The 15,017-nt window shown below is 42.3% G+C and overlaps 2 pseudogenes; both read right to left on the bottom strand.

The window, feature by feature from the left end:
• Positions 1-4,432: 4,432 nt before the first annotated feature.
• Positions 4,433-4,585, bottom strand: LOC147902011 (5.8S ribosomal RNA; annotated as a pseudogene).
• Positions 4,586-4,913: 328 nt separating this feature from the next.
• Positions 4,914-5,592, bottom strand: LOC147902010 (18S ribosomal RNA; annotated as a pseudogene; the record flags this gene model as incomplete).
• Between the last annotated feature and the right edge of the window lie 9,425 nt (positions 5,593-15,017).

Raw genomic sequence — 15,017 nt, 5'->3', positions numbered from 1 at the left:
TGAGGAACTTGGGATTCCTTCAATTGTTACACCTGGTGCAAGGAAAGGCAGGAATGCTTTGAAGGCTCCTACAATCCTATGCAAGTGTACGTAGGTCCACACGTGTGAAATAGTTAATAGGCTAAGATATGATGGGTATGCATCCCATCACTATGCTTACATGGTGAAAGTGATACAAGAATGTGAACCCACATGCTTTGAGGATACATTTGGGTAGAAGAATTGGGAAGCAGCCATGGATGAGGAGATGGCAGCTTTGGATGCAAACCACACTTGGGATTTGATGCCTTTACCTCAAGATAAGAAGGCGATTGGCTGCAAGTGGGTTTACAAAGTTAAGCACAATGCAAATGGGTCTGTGAGCAAGTATAAGGTAAGATTGGTTACCAAAGGATATGCATAGACATATGGCATTAATGATGAGGAGACCTTCATTCCGGCTACAAGGATGGCTCCCGTGAGAGTAATAATTGCTATGGTTGTTGCAAAAGGATGGTCTTTGCATCAAATGTATGTAAAGAATGCCTTCTTGCATGGTGATTTGCAAGAACAGTATATATGGTGCAGCCACAAGGTTTTGAGGATGATGCACACCCCAATTTGGTATGCAAGTTGCGCAAAGCCTTGTATGGCTTGAAACAGGCGCCAGAGGCATGGTCAGACAAGACTGGACAGTATGTTGTCACTATTTGATTCCATATTTCCAATGTAGATTTTTCACTTTATGTGAAGAATACTGATAAGGGGATTGTGCTTGTGGTCATCTATGTTGATGACTTCATTTCTTGGCATTGAGGTTATTAGATCCCCAAGTGGGATATGGGTATTGGAGAGGCAGTATGGTTTGGACATGTTGTCCAAGTATGGGATGACAAGCTTTAAGCCTATTTCTATTCCATTGGAGCATAATGTGAAGCTCAATGCAAGTACAGGTGAGCTTCTTGAAGACCTTACTATGTACAAATGAATAGTAGGTAGTTTGATATACATGACTATCACCAGACCAAATTTGAGCTATGATGTGGGGTTGGTGAGTCTGTTTATGAAGGTGCCAACAAGGAAGCCACATTTGGATGCGTCTAGGCCCATATTGAGATATGTGAAGTCCACATTGCATTATGGACTATTTTATGAGGCTAGGAGCCCTATTGAGTTACATGGGTACATAGACACTGAGTGGGCTAGTAGTATCTCAAACAAGAGATCTACTAGCAATTTTATGTTTTCTCTTGGGAGTGTTGCGATCAATTAGAGCAGCAATAAGTAGTCGACAGTTGCCTTGTCGAGCACAGAGGCTAAGTACAAAGGTGCAACTATGGATGCATGTGAGGTGGCTTGGTTACAGAAGCTACTTGTAGATATGGGCCAGTTATTGCAAGGAGAAGCTATCATTTATTGTGACAACATTAGCAGCATTATGCTAGCTAATAACCCAGTCTATCATGCTAGAACAAAGCACATTGAGGTGTATTATTACTTTGTGAGGGAGAAGGTTCTAGTAGGTGAGGTTGATCTTCAATATGTCAGCACCGAGAATCAGGTGGCTGATGTTTTTACAAAGGCATTGGGTACAGAGAAGATTTGTAGATTTAGAAGCTTGCTTGGTGTAGTTGAGTTGGATTTGAACTTAAAAGGGAGTGTTGTGATATCAAGCTCCACCCTTGATGTATCTCCTAGGTGACTATCATTTATGTCACCAACATGGGTAGTTGTAGTTGTGGCATAGTTAGCTAGCCACGTATGTTGGATTTGGTTCACACATGAACCATGTACTTTAGGGATAGACATATAGGGTATACCCTCTCTCATATTGCTATGTTGTTGTGTGCTATTTGCAACTAAGAGAAGAAGAAGATACTTCAACCTCCATCTTGTGTCTTCCCTCTTGTCTCTCTTGTGAGGAAAGCTGCAAGTGACTCTCCTCTCTCTCTCTCTCTCTCTCTCTCTCTCTCTCTCTCTCTCCCTCTCCCGCAATCTCTTCAGAAACTTCATGTCCCCCGCTTCATGCCTTTTCTCCTTTACATCGCCACCATCATCTTCACACCTTGCTATGATCTATAGCTGCAAGATTCTACTGGCCGATTTACACATTTAGTTCTGCTATGAAGAGTTATCCTCTTGATGGTGCACTCTCCATTATGCACTCTACAGTGCATCTTTTAGAGGCAGGAAAACATTGGTTCAGCTAGTAGTTTTGTTTGAAAATCATCTTTTCTAAGGTGTGTCCTTTGTGCTATAGCCTACAAAAATGCTTGACTCATTTTATGTTTTCGGCTTCTCATGGAGTGGCTGATGTTGGTATTTTATTCACTACATTATTGAAATATGTCCACAGTTTATTCCATTGCTTTATCTCTCTTTATCTATTGCTGCTAATCAAAACGGAGCAGCCGTGGGAAGGACTCTATTTCTGTCATGGGTTTCAAGCAAATAGTCTTTAGTATTGATGTTTATAAGAAGTGACGAAACCATATAACATGTTTCTTTGCAAGATGGTCTTCTCTTCTAGAAGCTCCTCTATACCTTTAAGGCTTCCTCATTATGCATCATGACCTTCTTATCGAAGCTTCTTTCTGAACTACGGATTCATGCAACAGATTCACAAATCATTTTCTTCTCAGAAAATATTTTCTTTTCTTGTTTAAGGTTTCAAAGGTCTTATGTATTGACACATGGTAGTTTAACAAAACCCCCCTTATCTCATTTGTTTTAAGCTTATCGAAAGTGTAGTCACCCAAAGTTGTTGACCTCATTTTTTGGAGACTTTGACAATAGAATATAGCAGGTCGACCTGCAAGATCAGCCCCTCCACACATTGGCCTAATTCATGTGTAAGTAATATTTATGCATGTTGCTACCTTGATTCCTAATCTTTGAGTGAAGCCCCCAGGGGGGTCACTCATAAACATGTAACATATCTTGTTACTACACTGAAGAGTATTTTTTAGTAGAAGGACTTACATGGCTTTTACGTGTAGGAGGGGTTTTATAAAATAGAAATCTAATGTAATTTTTATGTGTAGATTTATGGAGGCGTTTCAAGATTTTAAGCTTATACATGCAAGATGGGTTTAACCAATTACATTAGAAAATGTAAAAAATGAAAGAGTAGGTGTATTTTTAGTACATGCTTGCTCGCATGTGCTATATGTGATTTATGAAGAGTGAACCCCCTGGAGTGAAGCCTCATCCAACACACCCCATCAGATGCTAAGGAAAAAACTTTAAGTTCATGGACTTATTATTAGTCTCCGCCAATGGACCTTCTCTGTTTGCTTCTCAGATCAAGAAATTATCTAGTACAAACTTTACACATTGGTAGACCAAGATACGCCTCGTCTTTATGTAGTACATTGTGTCAAAAGTTGTCAAGGGGACCAATCCCAAGCTAAAAGGAAATTCAATTACACTGATTGCATGGAATGACAAAAATGATCGAGCTCTTGCCATTATTGGTTTGGTGCATACAATTATATTCATCATCTCGATCTTGATAGTACAACAAAAGAGATATGGGACATTTTGAATGATCTTGTTGGAGAAGATCTTAATAATTCCAAACTCCTTTTCAAACAACAATTTCATAAGATTTCCATCCTTCAAGGACCATCTTAGTGCTTTAGGTGTCCTCGTGCAACTACTCACTACCTTGAACTCTCCAAACGGTTAGTCGATGGTGCACCTCGTGGGGGACATCCCACCTCTCAGGTTCCTTGCACCTCCATGGGTTCAACTCACGTACATATTAGACTCCTTGGTCCGTGTTTCAAGACAGGTCGAATGGAAAGCCCAAAATGCCATCTCAAGCACATAGGTGCGTAAAGTCGAGCATGCACTTTGTGCCTTGGCTAGCACAACGGCATAGGCGGACCATTGAAAGCCCGCTCTTGTCCCACGTACGCATCAGCCTGCATTGACCAATGCCCCGAGTCAAGCAGCAAACCAGATTTCTTCATTTCGCATTTGATCGAGGTGCACCCGCAGCCTCCATTCACTTCCCTCCCAACAACTTCGAGCACTTTTTAACTCTCTTTTCAAAGTCCCATTCATCGTGCGGCGAGGCCGCATGATTCTCAAGTTGGGCTCTTTTCGGTTCGCTCACTGCTACTAGGGACATCCTCATTAGTTTCTTTTCCTCCACTTAGTGATATGCTTAAACACGGTGGGTAGCCTTGCTTGATCTGAGGTCCGTGTTAAAATTCAAGGGAGCACGTTAGCACCCCCTATGACCCAATCTCGGTGCACGCAACTTCAGGTGATTCGTTTGCAAATTGCCGCCCTAGGAGGGGACGGACCACACCCTTGTAGAGCCTTGCCACTCAATGCCACCAATCCATTTTAGCCGACCATGCCACCCCCGAGGGAGAACCATGGACGACCAGCTCTGCCAGCCCCCCCTTGAGGAGGAGGGGGAGGGGCATGGTTGTGGTGAGGATGCTCAGGTAGGCATGCCCTTGGACGAGCTGCGAATGCAAGTTACATTCAAACAGTTGATGATTCGTGGAATTCTACAATTCACACTCCGTATCCCATTTCGTTGCATTCTTCATCGTTGCAAGAGACAAGATATCCACTGTTGAGAGTCATTTTTACTTGTGTTATGTCCTCCACAAGGGAGGGAGATCAGACCGTTGCATTTCTTTGGTGGCTCGCACCCCTTGAGGGGGGCAGAAGGTTTATCATGTGGCCCCATGCCAAGGCATAAAGGAGTGGGGCTGCCCATGGGGAGAGCGAGCGAGGATCCCCATGCTAGCCCTAGGGTCAACAAGCCGCCCCGGCTCGATGGCATGCCCACTATCTCTCAGCCTTAGTGAGGGGCTTAGCATCGATGGTGGCCATGTCTCTGGGTGTGACCCCTAGACATTACGTCCACAGTTCACAGTGTTTCTCATCACGGATGTGTGTCAATGATCCTTCCGCAGGTTCACCTATGGAAACCTTGTTACGACTTCTCCTTCCTCTAAATAATAAGGCTTAATGAACTTCTCATGTCGTCACCGACGGTGAACCATCGACGTCGTTCACAATCCAAAAACTTCACCAGACCATTCAATCAGTAGGAGTGACGGCTAAGGTGTACAAAGGTCAGGGGCATAGTCAATGCAAGCAGATGACTTGCACTTACTAGGAATTCTTCGTTGAAGATCAATAATTGCAATGATCTATCCCCATCATGATGATATTTCAGAAGATTACCCAGTCCTCTCGGTCCAGGTGGTAAACTCGTTGAATTCATCCATGTAGCATGCATGCGGCCCACAACATTTAAGGGCATCACAGATCTATTATTGCCTCAAACATCCATGGCCTAGATGACCATAATACCTCTAAGAAGTTGGCCACGAAGAGGATCTTTCATGTAACTAGTTATTAGTAGGCCGAGGTCTCGTTTGTTAATGGAATTAACTAGACAAATGATTCCAACATGTAAGAACGTCCATGCACCACCACCCATAGAATCAAGAAAAAGCTCTCAATCTGTCAATCCTTACTACTTATGGACTTGGTAAGTTTTTTCGTGTTGGTCAAATTAAGCCGTAGGCTCTACTCCCATCAATTCCTTAAAGTTTCAGCCTTGCGACCATACTCCCCTAGAACCCAAAAACTTTGATTTCTCATAAGGTGTTGGTGGAGTCATCGAAGTAACATCCTCCAATCCCTAGTCGTCATCGTTTATAGTTGAGACTAGGATGGTATCTGATTGTCTTCGAGCCCCCAACTCTTGTTCTTGATTAATGAAAACATCCTTGGTTTTGTTTTGTTTTGAGTGCCGGGTTTTTCTGCATGTGGTGCTAACACCTCACTAGACAACTCATGAACTCTTTCTCCCCACCTTATTTATTCGGTGCCACCTCAAGTGTGGACCCCCTGCACTCAAACTTGCATCCGGCCCCATGGCCCTCAGCTCACCTCCTAAAACTACATTCTTGATGGGTGCTTGATATAATAAGAGCTTCCATACCCATACTAGGCATCGTCTCAACGGTGGTTTCACCAAGTATTTAGAGTCTCACCCACCTCTTCATGCCTCGCAATTAATGTGTTACCCCCACGTATTTTCTCGGGGAGAAGATCATCACTTCCTTTTGGATCGGATTTTTATTTGGCGAGATGGAGCACTTCCTTATACAAAGGCAACACATTGCCGAGGAATAGAGTGGCTAAGATGAATCCCGATATCGTACTCCTTGAATGCGGCGAATGGAGACCCAAGAGGGACTCCCCACCCCACGAATCTGCCCACCTAGTAGAATAAGGTACCCGTATTTTTTTATAGTTTTTGGGTTTAAAATCCCCACATGTGTGGTTGCTCGCATCAGTGCAATCATCAGTGCCAACAAAATGTGTTGGATTGTGAGTTTCGAACAATGGAAAAGGAGGTGTGAGCATATCCCTCCCTCATTTTTTTAGACACAAGGGGCAAATATAGTCCATCTCGATAAGGTGTTCAGTTCCCAACCCACCAACACTAGTAAGCACCAGATATCTTTCCCAGCTAAAAGGGTTCAAAGTTTCACAAGCTGCTTGGTTTATGAATCCACGAGTAATATCCAATTCATGAAGTTTTACATTTTTGGCCTGATGAACCATCTAGTTTTTTGTAAAGAAGATGACTAAGTGCTGGATCCAATCTTGCTTTAGTTTCCTACTCAGCAAAACAAATGTGCAGAGTGGAAGGGATCGATTCTTGCCGCACTTAACCCCCAAGATTGTGGATAGGAATTGTGATGCTTCCTTGAGGCGAGGGTTAAGGATGGTGTGAAGTAATATGCTGTCCATATGGAACAGTGTGCCCTTGGTGAGGAGAGGCTGTACTTTGAGAAATTTTGCATCGGCAGGCCATGTAGGATATTTGGCACCTTGTGTTGGGAGTGAGAAAGCCCTTTGAATGACTATACTATCAAGGATAATGCTGAGTGGGCTCTGATGTATAGTGATTCTATCGTACTTGCCAACCTGTGCATTGCTGGAGTGGTAAGAATGGAGAAAGTCCGTGATGTATGTGGTCGACCATTGTAGGACTGTCCTCCAAGGATATTAGGCTCTCATGCAAACTCCCTAGACCCCTTTGTTCTAAGTAAGATTTTGTTTCCTTGGAAAGAGCATAAGTCGATGTAGGTGGCCACACAAGTTCTAGTGACTGGGCCCCATCAATGGTGGTGTAGGCTAGTGGTGACTGGGGTAGCATTTGTTCTTCTTAGTCATGCACTGAATCCTCCTCAAAGCTATCGCTCTAGACCATAAATGCCTATGGTTGCCGTGGTTGAGAGGATGTAGATGGTTGTGAACTCAGGAGGGGGTCTCGTGGGGTTGAGTCAGTGGGCTCTTTTTGCACATCCTCTTTAGTGGCAACATTTTTTCTGAACCTGCATCCATGTGCATGTGGTGTACCATTGATCATTAGATTAGTTGGCATGCAAGTATGACCTTTGTGTGTGTTTGTGAGAGATCTTATTTTTATACATGCTTTGAGAGTGTGGAATGAAAGTGTGTGGCACAATTATTTATGCAATCATCTATGTGTCTAAGTGAAAGCATGTGAGTGTACTTGACCTAGTAGCTAGGTAGGGACTAACTATATGGTTTTTGTTGTTGCTGGGATTTCATAAGGCAACTAGAACTCAGGCATCACTTCTGAGCCCTAGGTTGAAATTGATTGATGCTACCTATATGTGCGAAGACGTACATATGCAAATGAGTGCTTGTGATACAATCTAATCCTAACTAAGGAAGACTTGGGTTTCCCAAATCTTCATTTTTGTTGGGGATGGCTTGCGTGTTGAAGTAGTAGCATTTCAGTCGGCTCCCATTTATTGTTGTGTTGAATTGGACTCCATCCAATGTTTCTAGTAGCACAGCTCTAATGGGATTCATCTTTCTTACTCGGTAGGGTCCTTGACCTAGATACTTCAGTTTCCCCTTATGTACTTTGGCATTGTATAACAAGACCAAGTCACATTCCTTGATGTCGTTAGCTTTAAGATTTCTGTCAACTATGCCTTTCTTCTACGTTTTTTTGTTGTCATGGCATGGTAGGTGACTAGTCTTGTCTTTGTATGCTTCTCCAATTGATAGAGTCTTTGTTTCAAGGATTTATGACCTCCCATGCATTCCTGTATTGCTATGAGTAGGCTTGGTATTACAAATTCTAGTGGGACCACAGCTTTAAGGCCGTACACCAATTGAAAAGGTGTATTCCCTATACTGACCTTGAGTGTGGTTCAGTATGCCCATAAGGCTGCATTTAGTTTTTTTGCCCAATCAGAATGCTGTGGTTCTACTACCTTGGTGAGAATAATGCATAATATTTTGTTGGTGGATTCGGCCTCTGTCCATTCCCTTGGGGGTAGTAGGATTATCATAAAGCTAGACAAGAGTTCTTGGATTACCTCATTGACAAAATGTGTGCCTCTATCCAACACAATATCAATGGGGCATCCGAATCGGTTGATCACATTCTTGTATAAGAATCTTACTGTGCTTCTGGCATCTGCCTTTCTTACTGCTTTAGCTTTAGCCCATTTTGCAAAGTAATTAGTGGCCACAATGATGTAGCATGCATGTGTTCCCTTTGCTGTTGGATGGATAGGACCCACATAGTCAATCCCCCATTTTTCAAATGGTTTTTGTGCAACAACTATTGTTAGGGGATTGAAGTCTTTGTGTTGTGGTTTAGTAGTCTGTTGGCATACATCATAGTCTTTTACATATTCATAGGCATCTTCCCAAAGTGTTGGCCACCAGTAGTCCCAAGGAGGACTTTTCTTGCTGTGGCTTCCCCTTGGAAGTGTCCTCTTGGAATGCCTTCATGGAATTCACTCAGGATTGGCATGATCTCATGAGGCATTACACATCTTCTTAATACCTGGTCCTTGTCCATCTTGTATAGTTGTCCTGTAATGAGTTGATAGGGTAAAACCTTTAAAATTAGTTTTCTGGCATCCACTGCTTTCTTTTCAAGGGATGGTCTTCCTGCCATTAAGTACCCAATGATATCTCCACACTAATCTAGAACATCTATCTGAAATAGTGTGGCATCTAGCAAGTCATCTTCTACTCTAGTGGCTGCTTCTCTTGACTTGACACGAGACATGTGATCGGACCACTCTTTTGAAGTTGAATTCTTGAAGCAAGAGGAGCCATCTGGTTATTCTTCCTGTTATACACATATGGTTCACAAGATAAAGCAATGCTTGATGGTTGGTGTAGAAGAAAATATCATTTGCTAGTAGATAGTGCCGAAATTTCTTAACACTAAACACCATTGCTAGGGCTTCTCTTTCTGTGGTGGTATAGTTGATCTCTACATCATTGAGTTATCGACTGGCAAAGTAGAATGGATAGTCTTTCTTATGTTCACCAAGTTGACAAAGCACACTGCCAATTGCATACTTGGATCCATCACTATGAACATGAAAATCAATATCCCAATTGGGAAATATAAGGATGGGTGCTGTGATTAGGCACCACTTTAAAAGCTCAAAGGCTTGGTCGCACTCTTCTATCCATAAGAATTAATAATTTGTAAAGTGGTCTGGCTATCATGGCGTACCACAATATAACTATTCTATAATAGCCGGCATGTCCCATAAATACCTATACACCTTTGGAATTTGTAGGAGGAGGCAATTCCCTGATGATTTTGATTTTGTCCATGTCAGTTGCAATCGCATGTTGAGAAATGATGTGTCCCAAAACAACTTTGTGGGTGACCATGAACTAGCATTTTGTTGGATTTAGGGAGATGCCATACTCCCTGCATTTGATTAGTACTGCTTCAAGACATTTGAAGTGGTCTTTTTTGTTTGAGTGGATGCACAAATCATCCAAGAACACCTGTAAAAACTTATTCAAAAATGACTTGAAAGCTGTGAACATGACTCGCTGGAATGTGGCTGGGGCATTGCAAGGGCAGAATGGCATGACTCTATATGCAAAAATACCCCATTCTATAGAAAATGTTGTTTTTGATTGGTCTTTAGGAGCAATTTGCACTTGGTTATAGCCATTGAAGCCATCTAAGAAGCTATATATTTCGAAACCTGCCACCTTTTCCCAACACTGTTTCTGTTAAGGTTAGGGGATAGTGATCCCTAATTGTGGCAGCATTCACATTCTTTAAGTTTACGCATATTCTGAGCTTCTTGTTGCATTTAGGGACAATGAAAATGGGTGAAACCCAATTAGTGTGCTCTATCTCGTAGATGAATCTGGCATCTAAGAAATTTTCCAACTCGTTTAGAAACCATGGTGCCATACTTAGGATTTGTGCGATAAGGTCCACATACCTTAGGGTGGGCACCTTCCCTTATAGGTATCATGTGTACTGCCATGTTGGTGAAATTCCTTTCCTCTCTTTGTATGACCATGCTAGGTAGTCACGGTATTCCATTAGGAGTGCTTTGATTTTGGTTTCATCTTCCTGTTAAAGCTATTGGTGGGAGGCCCCATTCATCGTAGAGCTCTTTTGATAGGACATTTACACCTGCTCCACCATCCAATATGGCTTGGACTTTATTATATGCCTTATGGATCAAAGGCACAATAATGTTGTGTGTGTCATCTCTCTCACCCATCCACACAAGGATATCTTCGATGTCGTCCATAGGTGGAGGGGGATTTGTGAGTTCAATCTAGCCTTTGAAACTCTCCTAGAGATTGGGACAATTATGTAGGAGGATTCTGATAAGAATTGACATGGGGCAACTCAGGATGCTAGAGAGTGCAACTCCTTCAAGTTGATGTGGTGGTACATTATGTTGTGGAGTTTGTTGTTGGAACAGAGGCTCGAGTACAATATCAATACTTTGTGAGGCCAAGTCATGGATTGGATCTTGAGATTGTTTCTCAGCCTCAAATTGAGCGTGTTTCTCAAACTCAAATTGAGCTTATTCCTTTTGTACCCATTGTTGAAGTGCTTGACAACGAGCCTTCTCCACCTTTGCATTTGGGTATGGAGCTTCTTTTATTTGAGGCTCAGGAGTTGATGTGGATGAGCTCGGCTACTCATTGCTTGGTGGAGGTGGAGGCACTTGTGCTTTCTTTTTAAGAAGTCATCTAGGTTGGATTGGAATGTTAGGGTCCTTGGTGGCCTCTTTTTGCTGGCATGTAATTACATTCACAGGTTGTGATATTATGCTTTCCGTGTAAAGATAGTGGGAGAGAAGGAAGGAGTCTCACTTGTGGCTTTCTCACATACACAATGGGGGGATACACACAAAGGTGGAGGCTAAAAACAGTTTTCCTCTTCTTAGTTGTGAAAGCCAAAAGAACTCAAGTACACAGAAATAGGAGAACCCTATATGTGGGTCTCAAACCAATCTTAGCTAACTAAGGTGGCATACTAACTGAGCCACGAACTAGAGTACATAAGGATAGATGTCATCCAGCTATTATTCATGGGCGGTGTACCAACCGCATCTGCAGCTAACAAGTCGGTGACATAAATGCACAATGGTCACCCTGGCATATCACGAGTGGAGCTCGATATCTCAACACTTTCCCTCGAGCTCAATCCCAATTCTTGCACACCAAGCAGGTCTCTGAACTTGCACAGCTTCTCTACACCCAATGCCTTCGTGAATATGTCAGCTACCTGATCCTCTATGCTAACATAAACTAGATTAATAAGACCTAGTAAAACCTTCTCTCGCACATAGTGATAATGCACCTCAATGTGCTTTGTTCTAGCATGATAGACTGGGTTATTTGCCAAGTGTATACTGCTCATGTTGTCACAATAAATGACAACTCGCCCATCTGTAGGCTGATGCATATCATAGAGTAGCTCATGCAACCAAGCCACCTCACATGCAACCATTGCTGCACCCCTGTACTCAGCCTCTATGCTCGATAAGGCAATTGTAGGCTGTTTCTTGCTGCTCCAAGTGACTATAACACTCCCAAAAGAGAACATATATCCACTGGTAGATCGTCTATCAGAAATACTACCAACCCAATCAACATCAGTGTATCCATGCAATTATATCTGAACCCCAGTCTCATAAAATAGTCCATATTGCAATGTGGACTTCACATACCTGAGTATGCGTCTAGCCGCATCCAAATGTGGTTTCCTTGGAGCCTACATAAACTGACTTACCAATCCAACAGCATAGCTCAAATCTGGCTTGGTAATAGTCATATAAATCAAACTTCCTACTATGCGTCTGTACATAGTAGGGTCTTCCAGAAGCTCACCTACATCTGCACTCAGCTTCACATTCTGCTCCAAAGGAACTGAAATAGGCTTACAGCCTGTCGTCCCATATTTGGATAGCATGTCCAATCCATATTGCCTCTGCAAGAGCCGTATCCCACTTGGTGATCTAATCACCTCAATGCCCAAGAAATAATGCAGCTCTCCCAAATCCTTCATCTCAACATGACAAGCAACATAATACCTTTCTCTGTTTTTCTCACATAAAGTAAGAAATCTGCCTTGGAAATCTGAAAACCAATAGTGACAAGATACTATCCTATCTTGTCAGACCATGCTCTAGGTGCTTGCTTCAAGCCATACAAGGCTTTCTTCAACCTGCAAACAAACTCAGGATGAACAGCATGAACATAACCTAGTGGCTGCTCCATAAAGACCTCTTCTTGCAAATCACCATGCAAGAAGGCATTCTTTACATCATCTGATGTAAAGACCATCCCTTTGGTGCAGTCATAGCAATGACTGCTCTTATGGTTGCCATCCTTGTAACCGGACTGAATGTTTCCTCATAATCAATGCCATATGTCTGTGCATACCCCTTGACAACTAATCTTGCCTTGTATCTGTTCACAGAACCATCTGCATTGTGCTTCACCTTATAATCCCACTTACAACCAATTGCATTCTTGTCTTTAGGCAAGGGCACCAATTCCCATGTAGCATTTGCTTCCAAGGCATCCATTTCTTCATCCATGGCTTTATCCCATTTTTCTTTTCCCATGGCTTGCTCAAAAGAGGTGGGTTCTGGTTCCTGTATCACTTTGACCATATAGGCATAGTGAATGGCTATAAATCCATCATATTTCAGCCTATCCACACGAGCTCTAGTAGACCTATGCAAAATAGGCTCACTTCTAGGTGCTCTCAAAACATCCCTGGTCTTCCTTACTCTAGGTGTAACAATAGAAGGAATACCCAACTCATCATCAATGCTCTGTTCTGAGCCATTGGATTCACCATCCACATAAGAGTAACCTGCATTCACATCAAACATGGGCTGATCTACCTTCTCTTTTCCTTTTGGTGATACCTGCATACCACTATCTGCGTTGCTTTGAGGAGATTCTCCTGATCTCAATCTGCCTGTCCATGGCAAAGTATGTGAACCACTGCTAGAGGACACTGCAGGTCCACTAATATTTTGTGATTCCTACTTTGAATTTTGTGCAGCATTACCATTTTGTGCATCTACATCATCAATCACATTTAGTGGTTTATACCAGCTGCTCATCTCATCAAAAACGTCTCTGCTCACTATAAACTTACGAGTAGAATGGTTATAGCATCTATACCCTTTCTTTTGCAGAGAATAACCAATAAAGATGCACTTCTTAGCTTTTGGATCCAACTTGGACCTCAACTCATCTGGCACATGAACATAGGCAATGCAACCAAAAATTTTCAAATGAGAAATATCTGGTTTCCTACCAGTATATATCTCCTCCGGCGTCATGCCATGTATTGCTACAGTGGGAGTCCTGTTCATTATGTAAACTACTTCAGCCCAATAATAATCTGGTAGGTATTTTTCATTTAACATGGCCCGAGATACCTCTCCACTATGCTTGTTTTTCCTTTCTGCAAGTCCATTTTGCTGTGGGGTATGACTGCATGAATATTGTTGCTTTATGCAATGCTCCTGCAAGAACCTTGCAAACTCATTTGAGAGGTACTCTCCCCCTCCATCTGACCTTAGGCATTTTATTTGCAGGCATGTTTCTTTTTCAACCATAGCTTTAAAAGCTTTGAAATTCCCAAACAGTTTACTTTTCTTTTTCATAAAATACACCCAAACTTTTCTGCTGTAGTCATCAATAAAAGTGACAAAATAATGATAGCCTCCAATAGATGTAGCTTTAGTAGTCCATACATCAGAGTGGATGAATTCCAATGGCTTCTTACTATCTTGAACATGCCTAGAAAAAGGTTTCCTTGCCTATTTTCCAAATTGACAGGCTTCACATACCTTATGCATTTCTGCAACCTTGAATTTAGGCAATCCTACAATATTATTTTGGGCCTGCATTGATTTAAGTCGCTGTACATTAACATGACCAATGCGTTTATGCCAGATATCAATATCTGTAACTACACCGGTCCGATGTGCAAACATTGATGCACTCAATTCAGGCATGTCCACATCCAACGTAAACATCCTGCCCTTCTTCTTTCCTTTGGCTATCAAGCGACCGTTATTCTTCATATCCTCAATAAAGCATCCATGAGGATTAAATTTGACGTGCAAGCCCTGCTCAACCATTTGACCAACAGAAACTAGGTTCTTGGTGATGTTTGGGACATGAAATACATCAGAGAGGTATTTCTTTTTATTATCCTACATAGACAAAGGAATTTTACCAATCTGCACAATAGGATGTGCAGTATCATCACCAGTCTCCACAAATCCTAGTCTTTTCATTTTCCTTGCATCCTGCATCCATTCTGCATGACCTGTCATGTGGTTTGATGCACCTGAGTCAACATACCACACATCTTTCCTTTCTTCTGCACTTGTCACAGAATTGGTCATGTGCTGCACCATAAACAAATGCTCATTTCTGTCATCACCCTGTCTACTTGAAGATGCATAATTCCCTTGCTACAATTTTCCATTCATGGTGTCATTCTACTTTTTGTAGCAGTCTTTAGCCATGTGACCCATTTTACCACAATAGTAGCATTCAACATTGCTGTTTGCATTTTGACCTCTCTACCATCCACCACGGCCTCTTTGGCTCCCCCTGCCTCTAGAGTTACCATGTCCTCCTCCATAGGACTAGTTTTCTTGAGTTTGCTC

This window comes from Dipteris shenzhenensis, chromosome 5 (assembly GCF_047967505.1).
Source record: "Dipteris shenzhenensis isolate YYH24624 ecotype China chromosome 5, Dip_SZ_1.0, whole genome shotgun sequence".
NCBI classification, from domain to species: Eukaryota; Viridiplantae; Streptophyta; class Polypodiopsida; order Gleicheniales; family Dipteridaceae; genus Dipteris; species Dipteris shenzhenensis.
This window is presented reverse-complemented; position numbering and strand designations above follow the sequence as displayed.